The sequence below is a fragment of the Ambystoma mexicanum genome, chromosome 2q (assembly GCF_040938575.1).
Source record: "Ambystoma mexicanum isolate Mex_15411 chromosome 2q, UKY_AmexF1_1, whole genome shotgun sequence".
NCBI classification, from domain to species: domain Eukaryota; kingdom Metazoa; phylum Chordata; class Amphibia; order Caudata; family Ambystomatidae; genus Ambystoma; species Ambystoma mexicanum.
The window spans coordinates 857300043-857317761 of record NC_090924.1 but is presented as its reverse complement, the minus strand read 5'-3'; positions in this window follow the sequence as shown (position 1 = coordinate 857317761).

Below are 17719 nucleotides of genomic sequence, written 5' to 3'. Positions count from 1 at the left end.
TCCCACATAAACTCCTGTGCAGAAAATAATACAGAACACACAGGAAAAAGGACTACAGAACAAGGACAGGGAGGCCCTGTCCCTCCAATGCATTTCCAGCATCACAGTCATCAGGATCATAAAGGGTGGGTCTTTCTTCCTTGACTGCGAAGCTCAGGCAGGTTCCAACTTACCTGAAGCCAAAGAGTTGGAGGAAATGCCACTATTCAGTGAATCCAAAGTGAGATCACAAATAAGAGGGTTCTGTTGCTCTTTGGCTGTGGCATTTAGGTGAGATCCAGCATTACCTGAAACGAAGGAGATAGAGGAACTATCACTGTTTGGTGGTATCAAACAGAAGTAACAACAATCTTTCCAATTTCCATGTTGGCAGATAATGTTCTCTGGACTGAGAGTACCTTATCGGAATGGGAGTCCTTGTCCCCGTGAGGTGAGTCACTCCCAATGTGGTTCCACTTGCCCAGACTTCTAGGAAGGGTCTTGCTTAGCGGGATCACCTACCTAGCCTCAAAGGGGGTGGCTCCTCTCTGGGAGAAGGGATGAAAAGTCCAGATTCATCCCAATACACACCCACAATTCACTTATGATCACACAGTGCACATGAACCCCCGCACTGTGCATGCACCTACTCAATGCACATAAACAGCTCCTCACCAAAAAATGCTGTCTCTTTACATTATGCACACACTTCACATATACCCACTCAATAAAAATAAACATACACTCAACGCTTTTTACATTGCCTGTAAAACAAGCATATTTGCTAGGAAAATGGTTGCTATAACCAATGCTTTGGCCAGTTCACTGGCGAATACTTTATAGCTATGCTTAACAGGTGTCCGAACTATGAAATGCCATGCTCGTGTGGATTTTAATTGTGTAAGCAAATATTCAGTCACACTGAAATATCACTAGGTCGGATAAAATGTTAAGTGAAGTATTGTGCCCTAATCACACAACAGCTATCACCCTGCATCATACATCTTTGGAAAATAAAGGGATGGGTCAGATGACATTGTTAGCCACTTAATACTTTCTGCCCACTGTTTATAAGGAGCCCCAATATTCAGGAAGTATATACACTCATGTTGAATATATGAACACACTTGAGTCAAATGGATGATTTGACCATTTGGAACATAGCGTACACACTTTAAATGAGGATAGGCATGATCAGTTGTTTGATGACATATGAACGGCGTGTTGGTATGTGTGCTGCGTTACATGAGAGGAAGCATATTTGCTGTGACGTTTGCCATCTCGACACGCAGAGCTGTAAGTGATTGCTTCCTGCTGTATACTTTCACTGGTTCCACATTTTTTTTTCTTCGTTTATGCAAAACACGTTTTCCTTTTACTTTGATGTTTTGCTCTGAATGGCGCACGACGGCGAGCACATGTTCATGTCTGCATCCGGGGCTGCTTATCGCGTCGTTTCCTGTCCCACTTTTAAAGACCCAACACTTTGCATCTGTAACAGTCCTTTGCTACTGTGCTGCAACCGTAAAATTCAAAGGCGAAGGCCCTGATTAAAAGTGTGGCAGTAACGGTAAAACATGTGGTATTTGCGAATATTGCATGTTTTACCACTCCACCAAATTCAAAGTTTGAAATCTGCAACCTTTCAATTCCGCCTACATTGGTCTGGTGGTAATTATCTACACACAAAAGCATGAACACATGTGGTAATATGGTATTTTACCACGGAGTCCTGTGGGACTCAAAAATGGGGAATAACTGAAGGGCGCAATTGACCCAGAATCATGCAGACCCTTCAAGTTACTAAATCCTTATCACATGTGTTAGCAGTAAATCTGGTTGGTGGTATTTCCCTACAATAAGCAAGGTAGTGATTGTTCTCAACGTTACATGAATTGGATCTACATTTTTTATCCAAATGTTCAGCTCGGTATATTCAAGGAATGTAATAACGGCATTCTTGCTTGACATTAAAACTGGAGAGGTTTTACTAGTAGAAATGAAATCATACTCTGCCCTTTGTGCATGCTATCTATGTGTTAAGCAATTATTTCAAGTGATAGCCTAAAATCAATCATACATGGGCAGTCATGGGCAAATCAGAAAGAAGTCGCTTTTTGGATTGATACGTTGTACGCTCTTGCATTTCCGCATTCCATGGCTAGACTCAGCCAGAGTAATCTCTACAAAAAGGCTGAGTCAAGTAATCTGATTACCTATGCCCTTTTAAATGCAAACAGTATTGCTTTTATGCACTTAAAATACTTGATGAAGTTTGAACAGAGGGAGGAAGCAGTAGAACAGACTTCATGGAATTCATGGAACTTGTGCACCGAAAAACAGGGATTTGTGCGCCATTCTCCCCGCAAATGGTGTTAAAGCGTTCCACATGTAGAAAACTGTTGACCGCTCTTGGATGACAGTCCTATGATGAGAAAAGGAAGGAGCAGTAATATGGGCTGGGGATGTCGGCTCATGGCTGAGTGCTCATCATGGGTTGTTTTAGTTCTGGGTCCTGATCGCGAGCCTAATTGACTTAGGTTCTTGATAAGCCAAATTATGGCTGTAATTGTTACTGGAGAAATACATCTCTCTCTCCTTTGCTCTCTCCAGTGTTGCACAGATGAATGCTAACAAGGAAGGGGTTACATTTCCAACCTAAGCCTTTCAGGAAGTAGTACTGGCCTGGCCATGCATATGCCACCGTAGTATCTATAAACTCAACATTAACAGCTATGGTTATTAGCCGGTGAGATAGCTCAGTGGGTTGAGCGCTCGCTGCTGCGATCTGATCGTGATCTGCAGGTCGCAGGTTCGAATCCCGGCAAGGCCAACTCAGCCTTTCATCCTTCCGAGGTCGATAAATGAGTACCAGTTTCGGTTGGGTGATATTGTATGTAAATATGTTCTCTGTAAAGCGCTTTGGATCAAGGCGCTATATAAATAACACATCATTATTAGCAATTATAATCCATACAATGCTAGTTAACCTTGCATGCCACGATAATATGGGACATCACTGTACACAAAGACTATGCCAATAAAAATAAGAGCAGATACAGTACAAATAATAATAATAGAGCCTTAATACAGACAAATTGCATGTCTGCATGGTGCATCATGTATTCTGCGAAGTGAGGGGAAATTAGCACAAAGGCAAAGATGTATGTATGTATGTATGTATGTATGTATGTATGTAAGGGATTTATAAAGCACACACCTAGATGGGAAGCAACAGAGCGCTGTACATAGGGGACACCCACAGGCCGTTACAGGTATGGGGAAAGGGTAGCAGAGGTAGCTTGAATGTGTAGGGGAGCAGAAGAGTGGGGAGCAACAGATGTGGAGAAGTATGTTTCAGTGGAGCGATTTGTGGTTAGCAAGATGTTCTTTAAAGAATTTGGTCTAAAGGTCCTTCCTAAAGTGTAGGATTAAGAGGGCCACGCTTGACTGAATTGTTAACTTGCCCGAGAGACAGAGGGCCTGATTCACAGAAGCGTTTTTATAATGGTGCAATCCCATAGGAAAACGTTCTGTGAATCAGGCCCAGAGTAAAAGGCCTGCTGCCTAGTATTTTCCCTCTTGCATTTTGGTTCCAGCATTGTCATGACATCTGGGGCCAGATTACAGAAACTTTGCACCAGTGCAAGTGAAAGTTTGCATAGTATTTGAACTAGGGCAAATATTCTTTGAGTGCATTTTTTTCAGCAGGGCAAAATTAGCTACAGTGAATACAGAATGGTATTAGAACTAAGCCACGCTTTACCATGGTGCAAACATGCATCAAAAGAATACGTTGTTTGGATTAGGGCAATTTTAGTAGTAGTGCTTATACCATGAACTATTAAAAGGTTTCTGTAATCTGGCTGCTGGTGGTGGATTGACCACCAGAGATAGTGAGGTGTTCGGGCAGGACGAATGGTGTTAGGACAAGGGCAACAACCCTGGTTCGAAAGTGCATTGAAAGCACTATTTTATGCACCAGCTGAATAATTTCCCTAGTGCTAATTGTACGGTTGCAAAGTTTGTGGAACATCACCAACCAGACAGTCAAAATTGAGAGTAAATTCCAAAAGTACAATGGAACACTCAAATATTGGTCCAAAACTGATTGACCAGGAAGGTGAGGAGAAGGGTTTGTAGCAAGGCAGGGGGTATGGCGATTACGTTTAGAGGTCAATTTATTTGTGCCTGACCTGGCCAAAATGGGCACCATTCCCTCCCATATTAAACATTACCATCCAATCAATACAAACCTATTTATTCCCTCTATTGAACCTACCACCTTGAATGACCTGTTATATTTCAATGTCCTTAGTATTACATTCGTGCCAAGCAGCAACGCTTGTTGGAGCCACAAGCTATCAGGTTCCTTAAACCTACGTGACTGGAAAGATGTTTCATTGAACAGTATTAGCATCAGGCATGGTTTCAGATGTGTACCCAAGACCAGGTTGAGTCACTGGAATACCTTACCCAAACCCCACGACCAAGAAGCATATGCAGATAGGTAAAATAAGGATTTCAACACCTCAAACACTCCAGAGCATTTACTAAGCTGACCTATGCATCTTTGAGGGTGACCAGTATTTTCTAAAAACTATCTGTTGTATCAGCCTGTCATTTAAGTTGATGTCGGCCTTTGGGATGCTCACTAGAATGTGTACCCAGCAGTACATGATGGTAAACTACTTAATAGGTGGTCCAAACATATATACTAATTATGAGCATGAGCAACCAACCATAACGATGGAGGCTGAACAAACCACAATGGGTTCAGGGGAGTCCTTTTATTAAACCCTCAGAAACGACCATACAATTTACAATCTTCAGTAGGGTAACACATGAAAAAACCCAATAGATTGCAGGTCACCAGCAGAGCAGAATTTTCTAACACATTTTCAGGATGCCTGTGGCCACAATATATGCCACCATTGCCACTGTAAAACCCTTTCATGATGCCTGTGCCCACATATAGACCAGTATTGCTCCACTATAAGAACAAATGTTAACACTGGCTGTGCCAATATATGCTTGTATTGCCACTGTGAAAACACACTCATGTTAGCTGTGCTGTCAGTATTACCATTGTAATAATGCATTTTCTTGCTGGCTGTTCTAGTATATGCCAGTAATGCCACTGTAGGAACACACTAAAGTTGGCTATGCCCAATGATGCCAGAATTACGAAATTGTCATGCTGCATGTGTCAATATATGTCATATTAGCACTGTAAGAAAACACTTATTCTGTCTGCACCCAATATTGCTAGTATTGGCACTGCGAGAACACATTGCCATGCTAGTTGCACTTAATAATGCCAACATTGCCACTGCAAGGAGTAATGTAACTTTTAAACTCACTGCCCCAATAAATGCCAGTATTGCCACAGTATGAGCAAACTCATTCTTGCTGTGACTAGTAATATTGAGATTGGAAGAAGACATTTTCATACTGACTGTGCCAATATTTTTCAGCATTGCCCCAGTATTCACAATAGATCAGGATTGTTTTCAAAACATACATTGACAAATCCCTAAATTCAGGAACGGCATGGGGGCTACAGCCAGCATGTTTAAAGGCTATGAATAACACAGATTTAGGGGAGAGTATGACCATAGTCAAAGGAGGAACGTAAACAGAGTGTTGGAAAACCCTTCTATAGACACAACAACTTGATGGCTGGCACAAACCATGTAATACTACTGTCGCAGAAAATTTATGAAAAAAAGTGGTAGTCCAATTTCAAATTCAATTGGCAAGAAAATTGCTGATGACATCAGTTTTCAGACAAGGAAAAGAGATAGCAAGTCTTAAGGAAGAGTTATTTGGACTATAAAATACCAAGGGCTACACTACAGACACTTTGCACCAGAGAAAGGGCACTTATGCACAGTATTAGCACAAGGAGCACATTGCCCAAGTGCAAAGTGATTCGTTCAATGCATTTTTTCACAAGGGCAGTTTTTTCACTAATGTTAATACAGAACAGTACTGTTTCAAAATTCTATTGAAATAACATTATTTTCCAATATGGACTTTTTAATCCTACAACTAATACTGTCCAAAATGTTACTTGCAGCAGTGCAAGGTTTTTATAAGACCATTCCATATGCCCTCCTTTTAAAGTGATGCTGATAACAAGCCGTAATTCCCAAAATGTAGATATCATTAAAGCCCCAGTAGAAAAGAAATATAAACAGACATTGCCACGTTGAAAGCTTGTTATGCTAAGTACTGTATTGTAAATAACATTCCAATTTTAAATTTAAATCTCCTAATGAGTACAATCTTCACAGTGCAACCAACAGGAGCCACGGCAAACACGAAGACACTGATTGAATAGCACCTGTTTTACACCGTAACTTAAGCACCAGCAATATTGTGATTTAAAAAGAGCTGATGCTGGTAGTTAAGGACAAGAGAATACATTACAAATCAAGGGGCAAAACAACCATCATTATTAAAGTCATAATGTACTAATCTTCGACAATACCTCTGTGATAATATCCTGCCCTGCATAAAGGAAACATTCTGAAAGTGGTCTGGTCTCAGAACACAAGTGACTAAGAAGTCTGTCAAAAATTGCAAAATCATAGGTTGCGAAAAAGGAAACTTGCCAAAAGCACCATAGGAAAGTGAAAAGCGAGGAAGGATGCATAACATTCTTCTCATGAGAGGTATGGATGCCTCACTGAATCCATCAGTTCGGATTAGGCCCCAATTGCTCCTTCTAAACCTTTTTAGGATCTGGTAATCATCAAACCTTGCAGAAGGTTTCTTCAAGGAGCATTTTTTGCCTTTTGTTTCACTTGCTCTGCTGATAAGGGGACTTACTTAAGAGAATATTGATTGTATTCTAAAGACTGACCAATTTGAGAACTTCAACTGCAGAAAGCAATGAAAAATTAAACCAATATATGAGATGGTACGATAAGTCATTTATAACGCACCTGTACACACGTGCTTCTAGGAGTGTTTCTATATAGCATCTGGCAGGCTTTATTGAAAGACAAGGCCGATCCATTATTCTTCCCTGCAGTATGTTGGGTCGACACGCTACTCTGTACGGGTCCTCTATATTTTCTGGATATACATTTCCTTTTTGCATTTCTACTATCCTGCATGTAAGCCGGCATGAACTTCCCCAAAAGTGTCCATACATTTCTGCTTCTCACAAATATTCTTAAATCAGTTTCCGGGATGCAATCCAGTAGGTCTTTACATAGTAATTCTTTGCTTCCTTCACCCCCCACCCCACTGCAAATAATTGAACATAGCCCATTGGCCTTTAGGGGAATACAGTGGGACATGTCATAGGGCCCGGTGGTGAGTGGCAGCAGCCTGCCTTCCCTTGCAAGAGCCTAATTTGAACTCTTGGGTGACCTCAAACTTTCCTAGACTCTTTGGTAACATTCAAGAGGTTTGTGGTAGAAAATACACCAAGGTTAGGGTGACTCGGCACATCACTAAATATTATCACCAATACCGTCATATTGTTTATATATGTTTCAATGCACTCAAGTGTAAAGGCTAGATTGTGATTAATAACAACATTTAAACTTGAAATTACCTCAAAAGAATTAATTCATTTTGCCACAGAGTTCTCCTCAAAGTGCTGCTGTGTCATGGCCAAACATATACAGCCTTATGTTACATGAGGCAGCAATTGCATGCAGGAGACTAACAATGTTAGCACTCACATTCTGAGGGGTTCCCTGCACACAGTTTTAAAGGTCCATAAGGAGGAATGGAAAAGTAAAACGTAAAAGTGAGGTGAACTTGATTTTACAAGGACGAGTAACTGATGCATGCAAATACACTTTGCAGGCGGGGTATACTAATGGATTCCCATGTAATCCACCTGCTTTTAACAAGCTGGAAAACCGAGGATTACACAGCAATCCATTTTTGTTATGCCTGCATGAAAATCTCAAGCAGGCGTAATTTGAATTGTTCACAGGAGGCAGAAGACGTGAGCATGAAGGAGATGTTATCTTTGCACTGAGCCTCTCCTCCACTTTGTGTCAGCAGGAAAATGGGGCAGATAGGGAAGCAGTGGCGTAAATACATTTCACTTCGAATGTATCTCTTTATTCTTTGCTACACCACATTTAAAATGAAGGTGATAGAGTGAGTTTTAGGAAGGTCAAAAGTGATCTGCAACCTACGTTTGTTCTGTGGACTGAATTTGTTCATCCAGCTGTGAAATATTCGTTCCTTACGGTAGATGACTAGAAACATTTTATGGTACAGCTTTTCAAAGGCAGGGAGAGCTATTTTCCACCTATTCAAATTAGCCTGTTGATCAAGATGGAGGTTATCAGAGAACCATTTTATGTTGATATCCTTTGAGTAAGTGCCACAGTTTTTATTGAACCAAGTAGACGTGCTTTAGGAATGTCATGGGCACCTGAGACAACTTATATTTAAACCAATCAATAGAATCTGATCAATTAGTGTCCTGCTATTCAATTGTATTTACCTTGTGCTGGTGAAAATGTTGGGTCTAATCTCTCACTGTAGAAATCACTAATAACTATTAAAGGGAATCCATGGGGAACGCCGTCGCCATTTTGAAACAAATTAGTTAAGCAATTGCAGGCAGACTGACGAAAATCTGAATGCAGAGGAGCATTTCATTGTAGTCTGGTCATGGATGGGGCCATTGACAACTGGTTCAATTGTAAAACATCAATTATTTTAATGATGAAGATTTAAATATAAGAGATTGGCCCTCATTACAAGTTAGCAGGTCCAGAATCCGGTGTTACCGTGATGGTGATGATGATGACACCATTTCCACAACTGCAAGTTTGTGGAAGTAAGGCACAATTACGGATTGTTGGTCGCGCACCCCAAACCAGTGCGGAACCAGTCCCACCACCATCACGGTAACACCCACAGAGACAGATTCACTGGGCCATATGGCCGCGGTACATCCATGTCTGCCACGGCCATGCTGGTATCAGCGGATGCGGAAATACCGGAACTGGTAATACCGTGATCCCGAAAACCGAAAGGCAGTGGCGGCCTTTACAAAAAGCACAATCAACTGCAATACTCTGGAACCACAAGGCCCACAGCTCTTGAGACTGCTCAAATCCATCTTTGGAGATGACTTCAAGGGTCCCAGTCATACGACAGCGGAAACCCTGTTTCAGCGAGGCAGAACTAACTGTGGTCGTGGAGCATATTGTGGAGAATGCACCAGCACTGTTCAGTGCAGACTAAAGGCGCAGCACGCAGCAGAGGAAAAAGGGGATATGGGCTGAGGCTGCCCAGAAGTGCACAGTTGTGGGTGTGACAGTGCGGAGAGTGAAGGACTTCCACAAGCACAAGTACACAGAGTGCAAAGCCATTAGTGTGAATGAAGGAAGACCAGCACCCCCCCCAGCCAGGGTCTACAGGCACACAACACATCCACCATTTAACCCCCCCTAGCCAGGGCCTAGAACACATCCACCATTAACCTCCCCCAGCCAGGGCCTAGAGCCACACAACACATCCACCATTTAACCACCCCCCCCAGCCAGAGCCTAGAGGCACACAACACATCCACCATTTAACCCCTCCCGCCCCCAGCCAGGGCCCAGAGACACACACCACATCCACCATTAACCCCCCCCCCTTCCTCCAGCCAGGACCTAGAGGCACAGAACACTTCCACCATTTAACTCCACCACACCCAACACCCATGTGACAACACCACCCGGACAGCCAGACGGCGTGCAACTGAGTGCAAGCCCTGATCCACACACCTGAGTGCATCACCCATCAATGAGTTTACTTGCTAGTGGATGAAGCATGAGGAGTGTGTTGCATGTGACTGCCCCATACACATCCTGTCACACCACTAACGGCATGCCCTACAATCCCCCACAGGTACATCAACCAACAGTGACACAGCACAACAGCCAACACCAAGGGGGACTGCACGAGGCCGACAGACAAGGCAATGCCAGCAAGCCACTGCCAGCACCTCCGTCAGCCATGCATCCGCTACGGTGACAGACACCACCATCCCCACTGAGCCCGCAGACCAGCATGTGCCAACGCCAAATTCCCCTGCCGTCACTTCCAGTGCGGCTACTAGTGCTTGTGCCGCTACAAGCAACAATGATGCTGGTAGCGTTGAAAGTGCACATGTAGATCAGGGTGTTGACGCACCCAGGAATGAAAATGAGGTGGGCAAAACCACACCAGAGCAGCTGGCCACATTCGGCCCCTTGGGACTGCACAGCGCCTGGCTACAGCGCATCAAAGAGCACCAGGCCAGTCTGACGCAACTTGTCGAGCAACAGCTCCAGGAGGTAAGGCTCCAACAGGAGGAAGTCTACAGCGAGAGAGCAGTGCCAGCTCCGTGCACCGCCTCTCACGTGCAATAGGGTGTTTTGCTACAACAAACATATTGTTGTCACTACAGTTCAGGGAGGGAAACATCATGTCTAACATTGCAGAGACAATGTTGGTTGCCCAGCAGGCTTTTCATGGGCCGTGTGCCAGCACCAAACCCCGCTTTGCCCTCCGCCAGCAGCACACCCATGAGTTCTGTGACCAGCAGGCCCTGGAGGAGGGCATCACGGCTGGCAGGAGCCTCTGGGAAGGACAACCATGGGCACAAGCTTGGCAGAAAATAGGCTGTACATTGCGGAACTGGAGTCCCACAAGTTGTGATGTGGTCCGGGTTGGTGGGTGGATATGTTGGGGATGTGAGAGTGGTCCAAAGTGGAGTTTGTTAGTTTAGGCCTGGTTGGTGGGTGGGTACGTTGGGGAGGTGGGGGGGGCATGTGTGGTCTTCATTCCAATACTAAACCTATTTCCCCTGTTAAACCATACACTAGTGTGCAAATGCAAATGACAAGTGATTTTGTGTGTGTAGAAATCATTTACTGTAGTGTTACAACATAAAGTGCTAAATGTGCATATGAAGTATATCAGAAACAATTGAATATGAGTGTTCCACCTGCAGGTTGTCCATCAATGGCAGCACGGCCTGGTAGTGCACCCATCCCATCACCGTCATCATCACCATCATCTTCATCCTCATCTGCTGGCTCGATGTCCGGGGGCAGTGGAATGTTCCTGCGTATGCACAAATTGTGCAGCATCGCATATGCAAGTACTATTTTCCCTGCCTTCACCGAGTTGTACTGCAATGTGCCACCTGATCTATTCAGGCAGCGGAACCTGGCCTACAGCAGGCCAAAGGTCTGCTCTTTCGCACCAGGTGTAAGTATGTGTGCCCGGTTGAATGCCTCCTCATGACTGTTCCGTGGCCTTCATATGGGCGTCATCAGCCATTGCGTTAGTGCATACCCGCAGCACATGCATGGGAGTGAAGGTAAGGGCACATGTTACTGTTTGTGGTATTACAGTCTGTATCAGATGCAGTCCACAGATGCCCCTTCTGGTAATCAGATGTTTGACTCATCTATTGTGCACACTTGGATCACATTTCCATACTGGATTCTGTGATGCTTAGATTCGTGGAGTGATGTTAGACAAGAACATGTTCCAATCATTGTAATTACATGTGTTCAGATGTGGTAGGTGACTCCGGCATTGTAAGGTGATGGGCAGATCTGCATCAGGCAGCCACAGATCACAGCAAAGATGTGAGCACTGTGCACAGCATGAGATGTGCCCATAGTGTGCATGGATGTAGAAAATGTACATCGGGCGAGGGAGGTACTCACATCCTCATGTTGCAATTGCATGTTGTGCCACCCCATGGCTAGGATGTGTACATGAAGATAGGCATGGAATGTTTTTGCGTGACATGGCATGGTGCAATATTCAAGTTGCTGTGGTAAACTGTGTGGATTCTGGTGCTTGTCTATTCCCCCCAAATACAGAGGGGTCATGCATTAGCAGTTGTGCTCACCCAACTTCCTGGGACACTGTGGTCCTTGACTATTCCCTCGCCCCCAAATACACAGGGGTCACACATTGGCAGTTGTGCTCGCACAACTGCCTGGGACACTGTGGACCTTGACTATTCCCCACCCCCCAAATACACAGGGGTCATGCATTGGCAGTTGTACTCACCCAAAAGCCATGTGCTTTGTCCCACAGAATGTTCCATGTAGCGTGGCAATGTTGAATTCCGCAATACCATTGAGTCGTGTATGGACCCTGGCAAACGTGCACAGCAATACATGATGACTTGTTGGGCATCTCAGACCATCTCGACGTTCAGTGAGTGGAATTGCTTCCTATTGAGGTACACCGCCTCAATTGCATGTCTGACAGTCAAATGCACGTGCGTGCAATCTAATGTGCCTATGCAATTGGGCATGCCAGCAATGGCATGGAAGGCAACTCTGGTGGCAATGACCTTGGCAGGGGTACAGGGTAGGGAAATGTGCTCTGACACATGTCACAGCAGCGCATCCAGTAGCTGGAGCAGTATCCTGGAAAAACAGGGTTGTGACCGCCCGTGCAGCTCCCCAACAGTGTGCTGATAGGTTCCAGTGGCAAGTAAATGCAGTATAGAGACTACCTTCAGCAGGGGGGGGATTGCAGTCTGGATGCGGATGTGGCTGCTGATGTCCTCTTCAATAAGGGTGACGATAGATATGATTGAGGCCATGTCAAGCCGGTATAATGTATGTATTTGACTTGGGGTCAGGTTCCAGGGTGATGCGGGGTGGTACCTGCTGCACATTGATGTTTTGGATGGCCACTGGGTTCCTGATTTGCCTCCTGTGCCTATGCCGCCTCCTCCTCTGCCTCAGTGCTGCTTCAATCTGCACTGCTGCTTGCAGATTCCCTATCCCAATTACTGCTAGGGCGGCTGGCAGCATGGTTGTGTTGGAAGGTGGCTTGGGTGTGGGTGTGGCCCTTTTTTTAGGCCCTCAGTGGCCGATGATGTGCATCTGGCCTGATTGTGCACACCTGGGGCCTGTTGCAGCTCACCTTTCACTGTGTAACGGCATGTCCGCGGGGCCGCCAGTACCGGTGCGGTGTTCACAGTGTTTACGCCATGATCCTGGGGGTGTTTCCGTGTCCGTGCTACTCGTAATGTACCCTGTGTTGTGCATTGCTGGTGATTGGTGCGTTGCCGAGTCATCCTGCTGTTTACATGCTACCGGGTGCATTGACACCGCGGGGGTCACTTTGCGTGATGGTGTTTCCACCATTGTGGGTCAGAATGAGCCGGTCTGGAAAACAGTGCCGGTACGGGTTTACCGGCAGCGTTAAATCCAGACTGACTAACTTGTAATGAGGGCCAGTTAGCGCATACAGGGCCTTTCCAATACCACTGAAGTTTCATAGATGCAAGTTCTTCAACGGAGTATATAAAGTTAGTAGTGACTGATGTTATCAATGTACTTGTATTTACATTTTGAGTGATGTAACAAACTGTAGAGTTCAGATTACTCTGTATACCCTAGAAGAAGCCTAATGATCTGGTGAAACAATATGCACGTGCACCAGTGGGTTATTGTTAGCTCTCAATATTAGCATTATCATTTCTGGTTTTCAAGATCATGTTTATGATTATGATTTCTTAGTAATAAACCAATATACTCACACATGTTGGTTCACATTTTTAATGATTTACATACTGAGTGCATCACAGTGGGGGAATACTCTTTTCTCATCTATTAAGGGGAGGTTACCACCTTTTTCAATTTGATCTACACAGGGTTTGAAGTATTCTAAGTGTGATGCTGGAAATGCATCGGAGGGACAGGGCCTGCGTATCCTTGTCCTTTACTGCTTTTTATCGTGTGTTCTGTTGTGTTTTCCGTGCAGGAGTTCATGTGGGACCCCTGGCAGTGCTGCTCTCTCTTTTGGTTTGGTGTACAGACCCATGGGATACTCGTATGGCACCCATGAGTGGGGATACAACCCTGTGCCCCTAGTGTATGTTTTTGGGCACCTATGTGTGGCCCACAGAGCGGGGTATGGGTTGGTGCCATCTCCATGCAGAATTTGACATGTGCTCTGAGTATCTCCCATTTTGGGATACCCAAGCCCTGCCATTGGAATCAATTGTTTGTTGATAGGAAACAAGATGGCCCCTGTGGCCTCTTGCTTTCTATTGCCTGTTACCTTGTTTTCCCAAAGAGCTGTGGAACCCTGACTCTTTCCCTTCCCCCTGACTGGCTGTTGGGTGGAAGTTCCATATATGCTATTTTAGTGAAGGCCAGGACAGACTGGCTGGAGCCTTCCCAGTGACTGTATGTTGTGGGTAGACCCTGTGGGTGGGACCTGGGTGAATGGAGTGTGTGACAAATACCTATTCTGTGTTGTGGATGTCTAGTATCTGGTGTGTGACACAAAGACTGAGACACCCCTGCCCGAAACTGGTATGAATGCAGTGTGGAGTGTTGAATGGCTGGGTACTTGTCTCAATACACATAACTTGTTGTGAGAGTCTGGAGAAAAGTGAATGGCCTGAATGCACTATGCACCTGATTGGCTGCCTGCCTGCATGAATGCCCTTCTGAGTGATTGGTTGCCTGAGTGTGACCCAGCAGAATGAATGGGAGATCAACAGTATATCTGGGGGTGTCTCACTGCTAGAATTCGTTCAGAAGCTGAAGAGAAACTGGAGTTGTACCTGAAGCTTGAGCTTGAAGCACTGCTGGAAGGGAAGAATTGCTGTTGCTCTACTTTGCCGATCGGAAAGCGGTTGTGTCTCCAAGAACTGATCCAAGAGAGGACCTGGTAAAGAGATCTCTCCCCGAGCTATGAGGAATCATCATGCACCAGCTGATCTTTGCCAAAGCTCCCTGGTAGACAGACCTACCAAAGGCTGTCAACCGGAGACGGGGACTGCCGCAGAATCCCAAGGAGGAGCGCCTGGACTGTTGTCCGTCACCGTCAATGACTGCCGTCACCGACCGGAGCTGCAGTGCTCCCGTTGCCTGAGAACATTTGATCCAAGGATGCTCTTGTCTGCACCGTCGACCACATTGTCCCACCGGAGAAAGTCGAGGCCGTCGATGCACTGCAGACCATCCCCCAGTGGGTTTCCCGCCACCTGATGACCACAGAGACGCCGACGACCCGGCGCCCTTGCTGGGCCACAGTTCTTCAAACTCTTTGCGGTCCTGAACTATTGTCGCCGAGGTGCCCTGCACCCCTCTTCCTTGCAGGGCATCTATGCTCCATCGTCGACCTAGGAACTAAGCTGCCACTTCCCTGCCGTAGTTCACCCTGTTCATCGTCGGACGTTCGATGACCCGTGGCTCCTGCCTTAAAGAAGGGTCGTCGATTTCCCAACGAGGGACTTTACAACACCAGGTACTTTGGGGTTGCTGAACTATTGGAAAGACTCTTGTGAACAATATATGGACTGGGCGTGTAGTATATCTTTATCTTACAGGTTGCCCAGGTGGGGGGATCTCCACACAGAGCTGTGTCTAGGTAAACGGGGCCAGTGTTCTGCCTATTGTTCTAACCAACTGATTTCCTCCTATATCTATTGTTGGTTACCTTTATTCATTGATTTGTGTGATATTTGACCACCATACAGTTGATGCACTTTTATGAGATCTAGTAATAATTGTGGTACCACGTAGAATTGTAAATGTGCCATTGTAGATTAACCGAGTACAAAGTGAGTTATCGTGATAATGTGTATAATCGTGAACCTTAATTATTTAAAGACTGTGTTTTAACTAATACAGTGTGTGGACATTCCTTTGTAGGTGCTTGGGGACTACACTGTACTTAAGAACCAGCCCGCATCACATCCTGAGAAGCTAGGTCCTGATTGCTCGTCCATTGCTACCAACAATAGAGCATCTTGGTTGGGGTCCTCTGTGCCTATCCTCTACCATATAGAGAGCAGGAGTACAGACACCCCCCTCCAGTCTTAACACTAGGCATTCATTTTATCTCAACAAAGGGTCAACCAGGACAACTAGTTTATGAATGAGCCTATGAATAGTGGTTACAAACTTGGCTGATTGCAAGCATATCATTCTCATACTTGCTGTTAACAGACAGACAGCACCTATTGCGGTGGAGGTATAATGTTGGATAGATTTAGGATTTCAATACTATGTCATCTCTGCACCTTACTTTGTCTGTGGGTTGGTCAAGAATTGTGTATTTATGTTTATTGCAGAACATGCCTCATTATGTAACAGTTTATCTATGGTGCCTTCAGTCTTTTTGGAGAGTGGCTGTCAAGATTACCTCTGAAAGCACCCATGAAATATCCCTCAACAACTGCCTCTTTCCACTGCACATTCGGAAATTATAATGACATAGTTAAGAAGTAGAGGAAAAGATGGGGAGAAAAGAATACCATGGAGTTACAACCCTGCGTTAAAAAATAAAAAAAAATAAAACAGTCAGTACAAGGAAAGGAACAGGGGGAAAATCCACCAAAAGCGAGAATGATGACTGTTATATAGTAGAAAGCTGTTCAAGGCTAGAGACCTAGAGAACATCTACAGGTCAAAAGAAACAAACCTCTCAATTCCTAGTGGTCATAATGCAGGAAGGATGGGAAAGGAGCAGAGACAAGGTCCAATGATCAAGGTTCCTGACAAGAGGACATGACACAAGAAGTCCTACAAGACCCGAAAGCCTAATGCCACAAACAGGAAGCCCTACAAGATCCTGTTGCAATGAGGATAGACCCTACTCGTAGTCTTCGCTCTGCCACAACCGAACAACTTGTAGTTCCAAGATACAAACGGTCTCTTGTAGGCAACCGTGCCTTTTCCATTGCTGCAGCTACTCTATGGTATGACCTCCCGCTTTTCATAAAGAAAACACCCAATTACCTAGCTTTCAGAACGCTCATGAAAACCCACTTACTTTAGGTTGTCCTGCAGCGACCTTTATCTCGTCTCCCAAAGCACCATGATACTTTTGGGTGACCATGCGCTCTAGAAATTATTATAATTTAAAATAACATAGACAACTAGCAGTCCAACTAGCCCCAGGTGTCAGAAAGATGCAAAATACAGATAACTACAAAGGGGTGAAACCAGGTGGGGCGGAAAACAAAAGCAGAGAAGGGACAAGCAGGGATTGCATGACAGGGAGCTGATGGAGAGAGAATGAAGTGCAATTATGATAAGGTACCAACTGATGAGGGCAAGGCTGAGAAACGCAGGAGGCACTCTGAAGACAGACAGCTAGTGAGAGGATCAGAAAAGGGTTGGGCAAAAGACAACTGTGGTGTAGTAGGATTTCAAAATTATGTAGCAAAGGTTATCCGGCCAAATTGGTGAAAACATCTTCCAAAAGAGCATTTAATAATAATCGTGAAGCTCTACTAGAGAAAAAGAAGGAGGGGGAAGATAAAGAGAACCGCATTGTGTTTGTAAATACCTTCTCGAATCTGTCTTACAAAATCAAAGGTATCATTAACAAAACCTGGAGAAAGGTTTATAATAACAAATCTATACATCCTCCTTTAATAGCGTTCAAAAAAAGCCAAAACATCAGAAACATGTTGATCAGGAACGATATATCGGTGAAACAGATGACAGCAACCAGACAAACTACACTGTGGGGTCTCCCACCTGTTAAAGGACATTTCCCATGTGGACAATGCATTATGTGTGCCTATACAAAAGAAACTAAACAGGTCTTACTGAATCCGACTACGATGTGGTCCCTTGATGACATGACGAATTGTAAAACGGAAAATGTAATTTATCTAATCACGTGCCCATGTGGATTGCAATATATTGGGAAAACGAATAGAAAGTGTCGGACACGGATGGTGGAACATCGTAGCTGTATAAAGAATCAGATT